This window comes from Lutra lutra, chromosome 2 (genome assembly GCF_902655055.1).
Source record: "Lutra lutra chromosome 2, mLutLut1.2, whole genome shotgun sequence".
Lineage (NCBI taxonomy): Eukaryota > Metazoa > Chordata > Mammalia > Carnivora > Mustelidae > Lutra > Lutra lutra.
Window position 1 is genome coordinate 166,912,450 of NC_062279.1, and position 7,424 is coordinate 166,919,873.

General features: G+C 36.8%; 1 pseudogene; it reads right to left on the minus strand.

Moving 5' to 3' along the window:
- Window positions 1-970: 970 nt before the first annotated feature.
- LOC125093618 (elongation factor 1-alpha 1-like) lies at window positions 971-2,503 on the minus strand (annotated as a pseudogene).
- Window positions 2,504-7,424: the final 4,921 nt, after the last annotated feature.

Genomic DNA, 7,424 nt, shown 5'->3' on the forward strand with positions numbered 1-7,424 from the left:
CACCAGAACCTAACCATGCTGATCCTAGTCATGGACCTCCAGCCCATAGAACTGTGAGAAAGGAATGATTTTGTTTAAGCCACCCAGTCTCTGCTAAGTTCTCATAGAAGCCCCAAATGACTGAGACACATAAATACACACATTTTTACATGTACTATATCTAATAATCTTTTCCCGAAATTTCCTATTTTTATGTAGTACAGAAAAGACTTTCCTCATCCCATGAATAAATGTATGCAATTTGCTTCTCAGTCTTTTATGGTTTCTTAGTGAAAACCAAATTCATTTTAAAAGCAAGTAACATTTTTAAATTACCTTTATGTTTTTCTTTGTTATTTGCAGTTGCAGTTTAAAAAGAATTAGAGAAAAATTCATCTTTTACCTCAGGAACATAGACGTTCTTATTTCTCTCTCTCTCTCTCTTTGTAAATATACTTATCTATGTCTACATCTATCTATAGATGTGAACCTTTAAGTTGGACCCTCTTTGCAAATTTCAGTTATGTAACATTGTATTATCAGCTATAGTCACCATGTTATACATTAGATCTTTAGACGTTAGGGTTTTGTTTGTTCGTTTGTTTGTTTTATTTTGTTTTGTTTTTATTGCTGAATATATACAGAACTTAGACAACTCAATAGCAAAAAAAAAAAAAAAAAAGAAATTGAATAAAAGATAATAAGAACCGAATAGACATTTTTCAAAAGAGGATATACAAATGGCCAAGAGGTACATTAAAGGTGCTCAACATCACTAATCATCAGGGAAGTGCAAACAAAAGCCACAATAAGATATCACCTCACACTTATTAGAATGACTATTTTTTTTCTCATTAAACTTTTGTTTTAATGGGTCTCAAAATTCTGTGACAGATTTTCGGTCAAGTTGTTTCCATTAAAAAGTACTGATTTTAAAAACTAATAACTTAAAACTGCCACACACACACACACACAAATGGTCCACAAAACATTCTCCTTTCCTTCTGAAGGTTTTACGATGCATTGTTATCATTAACCAGTCTTTTACTATTAAACTTAAATGGCCAATTGACACAAACAGTTCTGAGACCGTTCTTCCACCACTGATTAAGACTGGGGTGGCAGGTGTTGGGGATAATATTCATTTAGCCTTCTGAGCTTTCTGGGCAGACTTGGTGACCTTGTCAGCTCCAGCTGCCTTCTTGTCCACTGCTTTGATGACACCCACAGCAACTGTCTGTCTCATGTCACGAACAGCAAAACGGCCCAGAGGAGGATAGTCAGAGAAGCTCTCAACACACATAGGCTTGACAGGAACCATATCAACAATGGCAGCGTCACCAGATTTCAAGAACTTGGGACCATCTTCCAGCTTTTTTCCAGAACAACGATCTATCTTCTCCTTCAGCTCAGCAAACTTGCAAGCAATGTGAGCTGTGTGACAATCCAGCCCAGGTGCATATCCAGCACTAATTTGGCCTGGATGGTTCAGGATAATCACCTGAGCTGTGAAGCCAGCTGCTTCCATTGGTGGGTCATTTTTGCTGTCACCAGCCACATTGCCACGATGAACATCTTTGACAGATGCGTTCTTGACATTGAAGCCCACGTTGTCCCCAGGAAGAGCCTCACTCAAAGCTTCATGGTGCATTTCAACAGACTTCCGTTGTAACATTGACTGGAGCAAAGGTGACCACCATGCCAGGTTTAAGAACACCAGTCTCCACTCGGCCCACAGGGACAGTACCAATACCACCAATTTTGTAGATGTCCTGGAGAGGCAGACGCAAAGGCTTGTCAGTTGGATGAGTTGGTGGCAGAATGCAATCCAGAGCTTCAAGCAGTGTGGTTCCACTGGCATTCCCATCTTTATGGGTGACTTTCCATCCCTTGAACCAAGGCATGTTAGCACTTGGCTCCAGCATGTTGTCACCATTCCAACCAGAAATTGGCACAAATGCTACTGTGTCAGGGTTGTAGCCAATTTTCTTAATGTAGGTCCTGACTTCCTTAACGATTTCCTCATATCTCTTCTGGCTGTAGGGTGGCTCAGTGGAATCCATATTGTTAACACCAACAATTAGCTGTTTTACACCCAGTGTGTAAGCCAGAAGGGCATGCTCATGGGTCTGCCTGTTCTTGGAGATACCGGCTTCAAATTCACCAACACCAGCAGCAACAATCAGGACAGCACAGTCAGCCTGAAATGTGCCTGTAATCATGTTTTTGATAAAGTCTCTGTGTCCTGGAGCATCAAATGATGGTCACATAATACTTGCTGGTCTCGAGTTTCCACAGGGAGTTATCAATGGTGATACCAAGTTCATGTTCAACTTTCAGTTTATCCAAGACCCAGGCATACTTGAAGGAGCCTTTTCCCATCTCAGCAGCCTCCTTCTCGAATTTTTCGATAGTTCTTTTGTTGATCCCACCACATTTGTAGATCAGATGACCAGTAGTGGTAGACTTGCCCGAATCTACGTGTCCGATGACAACAATGTTGATACTGAGTCTTTTCCTTCCCCATTCTGGTTTAGGTTGAGCGGTGGTTTTCACGACACCTGTGTTCTGGCAGCAAGCCTGTTGCAGAAAAGCTAGAATGACTATTTTGAAAAAGACAAGAGGTACCAGGTGACAGGAAGAATATAGAGGAAAGGGAATCCTTGCACACTACTGGTATGAATATAAACTAGAAATGCCATTATCAGAACCAGTACAGAGATTTCTCAAAATGATGAGATGATCCAACAATTCCACTTCTGGGTATATATCCAAAGGAAATGAAAATAGAATATTAGAGAGATATATGTACTCCCATGTTCATGACAGTATTAATCACAATAGCCAAGATATGGAAACAACTTAAGTTGTTTCACTCAAAGGTTGAGTGAATAAAGAAAATGGATGCACATGCAACATGCACATGTATATGCATAATAGAATATTATTCTTCCATAAGAAAGAAATCCTGCTGTTTGCAACAATATGATGGAACTCAAGGGCCTTATATTAAGTGAAATAAAGTCAGACAGAGAAAGATAAATAATGCATGCTATCATTTGTATGTGGAATCTAAACACACACACATACATACACACAATGTTGAACTCATAGAAACTGAGAAACAGGGCTCCTCTTTTACAGGAAGGAAGTGAACAGGCTAGAAAGAATGGGGTAAAGAGGAATGAGAAGGCCAGGTGAGGTCAACAGATAGTTGATTGGGAAATGTTCTTGCTGAAGTCTGCTGATTTCAGGAAGAATGGCTAAAGAGACATTTTTTCATTTTTCAATGACTGCTCCAAGGAATGTCAAGGTCCCAGAGCTGCAGAATGAGAGGGGTGGTGAGGGTGAGCAGAGTCCAGACTGGTTAGGTTGATAGTAGGTATTTTTGTGCAGACTGGTCAGTGAAGACAGTCCAGCTAACCATGAGTCAAAGAGGAAGAATGTAGAGGGTCTTTGATCTCATCATACACAAACAATCCACAAGTTCCCAAGTGACATGGGGGAAGGATGGCTCTTTGTAGTAAGCAGTTTCCTTGATCAGTGCAGTTTTACAGGAGTTCAAGGCTTCAGTAAAGTTCAACATTGCCAGGTCCTTTAGTTCTAGGACTTGAAGTGGAAATTGTCCCTTCATCATTTAAAGATGTGTATCCTACTCAGCTGGGTGATTTTTCACCTGATATAATTGTTGTTTGCCCTACTTTCTGCTTTTCTTTGAAACCATCTGGTTTTTCCTCCTGAGCCTTCACATTGAGTTGTTTTAGTCATTTGCTTTAAAAAGTTTCTCTGTGAGAAGAATTTGAGTTTTTTTCAATAGGAAATGTTAACTCAGTTATACACAGTGTAATAATTTATTTCATTTCTGTCACTATTATACAATTACAAGTTTACTTTTTCCAGTGTTTTCCATTTTTTATATAGGGCCATTATTTTTATTTTAATGAGCTTTTTTTTTTTCCTGATTATTTGGAAAGCATACATTACATTTTAGATTCTATACATGGTAGGAACATAAAGTTCTATGCTTTAACTATCATTTAGCTTAATTTTCCTTCCCACTTAACACCATTTAAAAAAATACATAAAGGATTTAAATCACCATAACATATCTAGTCGGCGGTCAGAATAGATCCTTTTTTTGGCTTGTAATAAACTTCTCAATCAGCTAACTGCTAGTCTTGAGATTAAAAAAAATATATATTTAAATATATTATCTGTTCTACTTCTTGTTTGCAAAATAAATAATTACCACTGTATTTATTGTCTTACTAGTTTTATATATTTTTGATTTTCTGATTATTAATATTCATAATAGTGTTGTGTATTGAAGAAATGCTACATTTATAATAAATCTGATTCACTTTTTTTTTTTTCAAAGCAGCTATGATTATAGCTTTGCTTTGTTGCCTTTTTTTTTTTGGAGGCGATATGGTTCAGAATGGTTAGACTGCATTATTTTCTTTTTATCTTGATCATAACAAAATGGAAATTCTATGACCCAACACAGTTTAACTGCAGAGACGAGTTTTCATATGTCCTTTTACTGTCTCTTAAAGGCAATGACAAAATAACTTAGACCAGTTTACAGTATTTTTACTGTTATATGCTATAAGCAACATAGTTTATATCTGAGTACGTACATGCATAATATTTAGACAAATGTACATCTAAGTAAATGAAAAAAATAAAAGTAACATTTAAATTAGCAAAGACAGCAGATACTTTTGTTCTGTTTTCTTTAACTTTTTAAATCCTGTCCTGACACAATACATTTATTTCAAGATCCAGTATTTAAAGATATTCTGCAGTTTAATCTACATTTAATGGACTGAATGAGATTATGATACACTGTTTTGGCACTCAAAGAAATTTTAATTGTTAAACTATTTGACGACCTGAGCTGACATTGCTCATTCTTGGCAGGGGCAAATGGAGAAGAGGGCTGCCACTGCTTTCAGCTGAGTCTCAGTAGGAAATTTTGGTCTACTACTTTAACTAGTTACCTCTGTTTATTGGGTTCCCTGGGGGTAGAGTGAGCATACAGATTGAGCTGATGAGGAATCTCTTCATATTCCCCCTCCTCCTTAATAACATTTTCTAGGCAAATTCCCATTAAGAATTGCCCAGGGGAATCCTTGTAGAGTTAAAGAAAGGAATGGGCCCTCTCCTGAATAGTACACATAGAAGAATCACCAGGAAACAAGGAAAAAGGAAACTTCAAGCATGGAATGGAATTTTTTTTTTTCAGTTCAGAATCATAGACATCTTTGGCAGCATATTTCAACCTTTTTTTTTTTTTAAAGATTTTATTTATTTACTTGACAGACAGAGATCACAAGTAGGCAGAGAGGCAGGCAGAGAGAGGAGGAAGCAGGCTCCCCACGGAGCAGAGAGCTGGATGTGGGGCTCTATCCCAGGACCCTGGGATCATGACCTGAGCCAAAGGCAGAGGCTTTAACCCACTGAGCCACCCAGGCGCCCTGATATTTCAAACTTTTAGACCTATTTAATTTTCAGAAAATAAAATTGATGGGCCTCAATCAACATTATTTTAAATGAATGAGGAATGAGGAGAAAATTCCAGAGAGCATCACACATAGTGTTGTTTTGGAAGAATTTCTGTCCTTGCGTTATGTTGTGTTGTGTATGATGTGTGTAAAGATCATGATGGAAAATGATGTCCACATTCTGGGTAGTAACTGTCAAAATTTGAATGCCCCTGCCTTGTAACAGATTGTGTACAAACTTTAACCCCAGTTTGCTTCAGAAAAATATTGATGACATTATTTTCTTCTATCCCCCAAATGGGAAAAGTCATTACATGGCACGAGCTAGAGGAATTTATATCTATATTTTGGACATTTTCCCTCAAATCCTGCTTCTTACATCACTTACATTTTTGCTAAAGAATTATTTGTTTCCTTAACATTCTTCCCTGACAGCCAATCATCCATTTCAGTCTCTATATTGTCTGCCCATCTTTTATCTCCAGCTTCATAAAGTACACATGTTGTTTAACCTCATGGGAACCTCTAAGGAGATACTACAGAAAATTTCTCTCTCTCAAGTAATATGTTCTTTTCTTTCTATTATGTCACCTGTTACCTCAACTTTTTTTATATCAATCTTTTCTATTGTTTTCTCTCTGCCCCCTCCCCTGGTAATCCATCCTTGAATATAACAAGTCTATCTCACTATTCTATTACCTACCAAATACTATAAGGAAATTTACCTCGATTCCTTTAAATATTTTTCTAGATGGTGTTAGATTTTTAGTATCAGATCAAAAACTTGAGTGCTAATGGGTATAGGTCAATGTCAGTACCGTAGAGATCCATAATAGGAGAGACAGAGGAGAACTATGGAAAAGTCATTTCTTAGGAGGAAAAAGTGTATGTTGATATGTCTTTGTAGGTCTCTTTCCCTCTTACACTTTATTAAGCAGAAATTTAGAAGAGATTTAGAAAGTGAGTGCTCTATGTTTCCTTTTCTCCCTCCCTTAGGAAGTTTTTCTTTTTTTCTTTTCTTCTTCTTTTTACCTTTTCTTTTTTCTTTTTCTCTCCCCTGCCTTTTTTAAAATGTTTTTTTTTATTGTTTTTGCATTTTAATATCTGTTTTTATCATTTCTGGGAGTGAGAGATTACATAGTGTTAAAACTTTACTATTTTTCCAGAAATACTTTTTATCTTACCTTTAATATGTCTGTGCCTGAATTTGAGTAAAATTTGCTTACCTTTAATATGTCTGTGCCTGAATTTGAGTAAAATTTGCCATAGTGCTCAGTGTCCTATTCATAAGAAATTTTATCTATGGTTTAATTAAAATAATTTTCCATTTTAAGTCTTAGAAGTTTAACCCATTAGAGTTTTGAGAGATACAGCAGATGAACTAAATGCCATTTGTGTCAGGTACTCTGCTAAGCCTTTTATGTACATGTGACAAAAAGCACCAGCATCCCTTTTCCATTCTTGAGCACATGAATTATATTTCCCAGAATTGCTTGTAGATGGATCTAGTCATAATGACTAAGGTCTCTATGTAAGTAGAAGTAATTCACCACTGAGGGCCTTGCCCACACAAACGGCCATGTATACCTCTCCCTTTTCTCTCTCTCTCTCTTTTTTTAAAAACAGATTCAGCAGTGGCTAGACTAGCTCCCTGATAACCTCATGATGGAGAGCCACTCACTTGACCTGAATATACACCCAATAATTTTACATGAATAGGAAAAAAAGTGCTAATCTGTTAAACCACTAGAATGGGATCTTATTGTTTAGACAGCATAGTCTATTTTTGTTGTCTCATTCTGTTATCTGGACAATACTGATTCTACCAATGAAGAATCTTAATTATTTGAGGTAAAAGTGCAAAAGTCCATATTTTAAATCCTGTTTGCTAACAATAAAACCCATGTTCTACTCTGCCTCATTTACAGCTGTTTGTAA